The sequence below is a fragment of the Peromyscus maniculatus genome, chromosome 2 (assembly GCF_049852395.1).
Source record: "Peromyscus maniculatus bairdii isolate BWxNUB_F1_BW_parent chromosome 2, HU_Pman_BW_mat_3.1, whole genome shotgun sequence".
NCBI classification, from domain to species: Eukaryota; Metazoa; Chordata; class Mammalia; order Rodentia; family Cricetidae; genus Peromyscus; species Peromyscus maniculatus.
Genome location: NC_134853.1, coordinates 79,417,830 through 79,424,133, shown reverse-complemented (window position 1 = coordinate 79,424,133; position 6,304 = coordinate 79,417,830). Strand labels below are relative to the sequence as shown.

The 6,304-nt window shown below is 44.0% G+C and overlaps 1 pseudogene; it reads left to right on the top strand.

Annotated features, from left to right (window-relative positions):
• The first annotated feature begins 4,577 nt into the window (after window positions 1-4,577).
• On the top strand, window positions 4,578-4,901 carry LOC102912476 (large ribosomal subunit protein eL34 pseudogene; annotated as a pseudogene).
• The last annotated feature ends 1,403 nt before the right edge of the window (window positions 4,902-6,304 follow it).

The following is a 6,304-nucleotide window of genomic DNA, read 5'->3' as shown; positions in this document are numbered from 1 at the left end:
TAAGTAAAAATGGCTTGTAGCAAAGGCAATATGATCTTTAAAAAATAAATAAATAAATAAATAAATAATAATAATAATAAAGACTCCAGGTCTATAAATACTGTTGATGCTTTCCCTTACTAAAGATGTTTGGACTTAATTAACAATGTCCAATTTTCACAAAGATGGGGGATGCCTCCTCAAAATCTGTTGAAGCTTGGTTTTAGTTACACAGCTACTTAGATGACTATGGAAGAGTCCAGTGTCTCAGAAGCAAGACTTATGTGTTTCAATTTGTGTTTATTAGCCAGGAACAGACAATGGTTAAAGATTAAAAAAAAAATGTCTGCATTTTCCTTGCTTATACCAATTCAATTAGAATCACAGGTACAGGCCACTTCCACCCCCACCCCAGAAACACACACATGCACTGAAAGGTGCTGCCCTTTACTGAAACACAGTTTAGTGTGATGTGTGTCAAGAATTAAAGAATATTTAACGCTTCTCAAAAAGGAAAATGACAGGGGAGAGGGGAGCCTGGGAGGACACTTTTGAGAGGGTTTTCCTGCAGGTGGGAAAGGAGAGTGGTGTAGCAATGAGCATCCCAGGGGCTCCCAGAACCCCATCTTCCAGCAGGCTCCTGAAGACAGGAGGTAACATTCCATTTTTCTGGGTCATTTAAGTCTGAAATGGAAAACCCATTATCTGCCATGGCAACGCTCAAACTTATGGCTCCTAGAAGCTCCTTCCCCTTTAAAATTCACTGAGAAACGTAAGATTTCAGTTTGTGTCAGTTTTCACTTGCCTACATTAAATGTCAAGATGTGCGGTTTGTTTGTTTTGACACAGAGTCCAGGCTGGCTTGGTTTTTAAATTTAATCTTTAAAATTTAAAAATATCTTTAAATAAAAAATTCTGAAAGTACCTTTTAATAAAAAGTTATGATTTTTGCAGGGGCTAGAGAGATGCCTCAGTGGTTAAAAGTGCATACTACTCCTACAGAGGATCCAAGATTGGTTCCCAGGACCTGTCTGGTGGCTCACAACTGCTGTGACTCTAGTCCAAGATCCCACACTTGTGGCTGTCACAAGCACCTTGGGCTCAGCAGCAAGCTATCCTGCCACCCGACATCGCTCTTCTGGTTCTGTGCACAGCGGTCTGCAAAGCGACCAGAGGAAATGCAGTGAAGAGGAAGGCAGGCGCAGCCAGTCTGCTGGATTCTCCAAGTTCACCTGGTGGCCGCTGAGCAGCACTGGGACAGGACACTGGTGCTCCTACTGTGAGACTGGCTAGCTCCTCTTGGAACCAGTAAGTGTCTGAGCCTTAGTGCCAGTTCAACAGGCTGATTCCTCAGACCCTGCTCTTCCAACTTCTAAGTTCCTTTTAGAGCTTAGGTAGAAAAGGCAAGGAGCCCAAGGCCACAGCAAAGGCAAAAGCTGCCATACCTGACATTGTCATTCAGGACTGTATGAAGTCTCCTTCTGTCTAGTCCTTGGCTGACTTTGGTCACCACTCAGATGAAAGGCATAGCATGAACTCCATGGCACTACCCAGGCGTCCCTCTCCCATTGCTGCATATTAATGAGCTGAGCAATAAAGCTTGGAGTCAGGGTTTCACTTCTATGGCAGGCAGTGAGTAGTCGTAGGGGAGGTAAGGGCCCTGGTGGAAATTTTAAGAAGTCAAGGAAGAGCTCCCTAAAGGGGCCATTTTACATATTTAGTTATAAGGAGGTGGGAACCATTCTGAGTCAAAGTGACTGACTACAAACCAAGGCAGAGGTGAAACAGAGAGTAAGATTCTGGGGACCACCATGAGCAGTTTATGGGGGGGGGCTGCACATTCTCTCCATCTCCCTCACTGCCCACAACACCCATGGGTTCCAACACCATGGAGGAGGTAACCTAGATGGTACACAACTGCAACAGGTCAAGCAAGGTCTTCCCTGTCTCAGGCAGGGAGCCCCACTGTTGGGAAGCAAGATTAGATGACCTAAATGCATCCACCTTCATCTTTTATTGAAATAGGAACGGGGCAGAAGGTTCTGCTCATGCCTGTCATCACAGCACTCAGGAGGCCAAGACAGGATTGCTGTGAACGTGAAGTGAGCCTGGGCTACAGAGTAAGATGGTCTCAAAAAAAGAGAGAGAGAGATAATAAATATGAATGTACTGGCCAAAGGGGCAGAATGACAACTGAATGCCTAAGAATGGCACCCAGGGGAGCTCAAAATTCTATTAAAAAGAGTGGTGGACCATTACCACACCATCCAAGGAATTCAAAACACAAAGGAAGAAGCTGGATTCAACCTTGTGGTATTAGATAGAACGGCACCAAACTCTACTATTGATGTGTATAAACATACTTCACACACATGCAGTTATTGTGTGAACACAAGGATGTCTCAGAAGCAGAAGGCTGCGGTAACCATACATAGAGCAAATTTTTGTCTCTAAGGAGACTCTCCAGCAAAGGGAATAAGCTCCTGGGGAAAGGGCTGAGTTCAGGGCTCTGATGCATCAAGTGCATGCAAATGCCTGGGATTTACAGCTGTGGCAGAAAGTGAGGAACTAGTCAGAGTGGCTTCAATCCTATCACTTGGGAGGCAGAGATCCGTCTGGATCTTTGTGAGTTCAAGGCCACACTGGGCTACAAGAGAGGAACCAGAACCAGGCAATGGTGACTCATGGCTTTAATTCCAGGAAGTAATATGGCAGGACACAGAAAAGTAAATAAGGCATGAAGAAACAGAAATTCACTCTTGAGGCTGAGGATTTCGTAGAGGTAAGCTAATGGCTGGTTGTTCTGCTTCTCTCATCTTGCAGCTTTCACCCCAATATCTGGCTCTGGGTTTTTTATTATAAGACCTTTTAAGATTCATGTTACACATACACACACACACACACACACACACACACACACACACACACACACATACACACATACACACGGGCGCACGCATATACATATATGTATGTATATATATGGTACCTCATTAAACAATGGTGTAAAATTATAAAAGTCACTTTGAATTGCAGCAGTTAAGAATGAGTAGGAGTCTCACATCACCAGGGAGGCTACCTGAAAAACAGGACCCCAAGAAAGACACGAGGATCGCCCAATGACGGAGAAATGGCTGAGATCTACATGAACAACCTGGACATGAGTGGGAGTAATGAAGGGCAAGGGTCGAGGGAAAGAGAGCCTGTGGGAGCGGGAGATCCCAGTTGGATCAAGAACAGAAAGGGAGAACAAGGAATAGCAGCCATGGTAAATGAAGACCACATGAGAAAAGGAAGAAGCAAAGTGCTAGAGAGGCCCACAGAAATCCACAAAGATACCCCCACAATAGACTGCTGGCAATGGTCGAGAGACAGCCGGGACTGACCTACTCTGGTGATGGGATGGCCAAACACCCTAATAGTCGTGCTAGAAACCCCATTCAATGACTGAGGAGTCTGGATGCAGAGATCCACGGCTAGGCCCCGGGTGGAGCTCCGGGAGTCTAATTAGCGAGAAAGAGGATGGTTTATATGAGGAAGAATTGTTGAAACTAAGGTTGGATAAAGCACAGGGACAAATAGCCAAACGAATGGAAACATATGAACTATGAACCAAAGGCTGAGGGGCCCCCAACTGGATCAGGCCCTCTGAATAGGTGAGAGTTGATTGGCTTGATCTGTTTGGGAGGCATCTAGGCAGTGGTACCTTGTCCTGTGCTCACTGAATGAGTTGGCTGTTTGAAACCTGGGGCTTATGTAAGGACACTTGGCTCAGCCTGGGAGGAGGGGACTGGACCTGCCTGGACTGAGTCTACCAGGTTGATCTCAGTCCTCGGGGGAGGCTTTGCCCTGGAGGAGGTGGGGATGGGAGGAAGGGGTGGCGGGAAGGAAGGGGGAGAACAAGGGAATCCGTGGCTGATATGTAGAACTGAATGGTATTGTAAAAGAAAAGGAAAAAAAAAAAAGAAAAAGAAAAAAAATCGATGTTATCAGCTTAAATGCCACATTCTGCAGATCTCTGAAGTGCTTTAAGATGACCTATCTAAAATATATTTCTGCTTGACCTTGAGCACAAAGCTAATATGGCTACAGGTTTCATTGTAATGACCAACTACTAACCTGCAATTGTTATCCTAAATAGTTGGCAATAACTTTCAAGGACTGAAAATTGCATTGCATTGTGAAATGAACTGTATAGGAATGATACATGTAATGTAAGACTAGAAATATATGTACAGTATTTTCTAACAAAAAAAAATGAGTAGGAGTCATTGTGCATGGTGGCACACACCATTAGTCCAAGCATTGGGGAAACAAAAGCAGGTGGATCTCTGTGAGTTTGAGGCCAGACTGATTTCTATAGGACAGCCAGAACTACATAGTAAGATTTGTCTCAAAAAATAAGTGAAATTTTAATGACTAATTAAGTAAATTGTAATTTCCTTAGTTTAAGTAAATTTTAATTTCCTTAGAGCTGGAGTCAGTATATTAGCCAAAATGATCAAACAAATCTAATTGACTAAAAGGAAATCTAGAAAGAAACCCCCTGAAGCTGTTCACATGACCTCTTCCAAGGATGATGCTCAGAAGCATTCAATATGGTCCATCATTTGACATACCATCATAGGCTTTCCTACAACACAGCCTCCAACAAAACTAGGCTGTCTGGAACCCCTGGCAACAGAAAGGTTGGAAAAGCACCTAAATCTGCATGCGGTGTGTGCCCAGGCAGACTTCGAGAGGTTCCAGCTGTGAGACTAAATACCTTAATGAGATTGTCTGGGATGAAGCATGTCAGCAGGGACTACAGTGGTTTCTTGTGTGCCAAGTGTGTCTGTGACAGGATCAAGCCAGCTTTCCTTACTGAGGAGAGAATTGTTGTCAATGTGTTGAAGGCACAACAGAGACAGAAAGTGAAATAAATATGCATCTTTTTAAAGTAATAAAAGTCAAGGCTTAGTATGTAAAAAAACAAAAAATGAAATGCTGAAAAGCTACCCCAGGCTCACAAAATAACTGAATACAGTACTCCACATCTAAGTTAGTCTAAGGCACTACTTCACTAGTCAACATTTTCCCGTTTTGAGGTGATACATCAAGTGCAGCTATGTGTACACAGCTTCTGTAACTGTACAGCTGAACACCTTAAATGCAGTTTTCAGAGTAAGGTGGTCGGAGCAGACACCTTTAATCCCAGCACTCAGGAGGCAGAAGCAGGGGGCTCTCTGTGAGTTTGAGGCCAGTCCTGGTCTACAGAGTGAATTCCAGGACATCCAAAACTACACAAACCCTGTCTCCAAACAACAAAAAAGGGAGGAAAAAAGTCTTTAAATAATTTTGGAGTTTGAAACTGGAGTGAAAGCTGTTAACAACGAAATCGAGCATCTGGCTCAGACATTGTTTTACAGTAGCGATTCAGTTCTAAGGACCCATGTAACTATGGAGGGCTACCAACAGAAAGCAGTCTGCAGTGGCTAGTTACAATATCAACATAGGTATGACCCAGCTAGGGGATACTCGGAGTTAGCAAAGTGCTGCCTGGATGTGTCTAAAGGCCTAAGACAGTGTTCTCAACCTTTCTAATGATGAAACCCTTTAATATAGTTCCTCATGTGGTGGTGTCCTCTAGCCATAAAATTATTTTTGTTGCTACTCCATAACTGGAATTCTGGTAGTTATAAATCATATCTGAGATGCAAGACTTTTGATATGTGACCCCCATAAAAGGGTCGATTAACACCCACAGGTTGAGTGCCACTGGTCTAGGCAATCAGAATTTGAAATCTGTGGATTTAGGAATAAAGCTCTCACTATATCATCCAATATGTTTTTGTTTTTTCTTTAATTTCAGGAGGTGCTTAGATCGCCCAGGCTGGCCTTGGATTTACTGTGCACTCAAGGCTGGTCTTGAACCCTTGATCCTTCTGCCAACACATCCTAAGTGCTAGCATTACAAGGTGTGCAACACAACCTCTCCCTGAGGCTGACCTTCCTGACTGGAAGACGGGCAGGTATCGATACAATCTGCTTTCTGGAGCTGGATCAACTGTCCCAAGCTCTTCACTATCAGCGCTGTCCATTGTGGTACCTTGTGAACCAGCAAAATCCCACTTCACCACACCAACCTTCTCAGGTCTTTAGCCTTGAACTGAATCATGACCAGCTTTCCCAGGTCTCCAGGCTGCAGAATTCCTCATACCCATCTCTCTCAAACTATCTTTTATTGGCCCCATGTTTCTGGAGAGCACTGACTCATACAAATCCTCTTAAACGCTAAGGAGAAATAAGGGTGGAGTTTCCAGCCAGGTGGTGGTGGTGCCTTTAA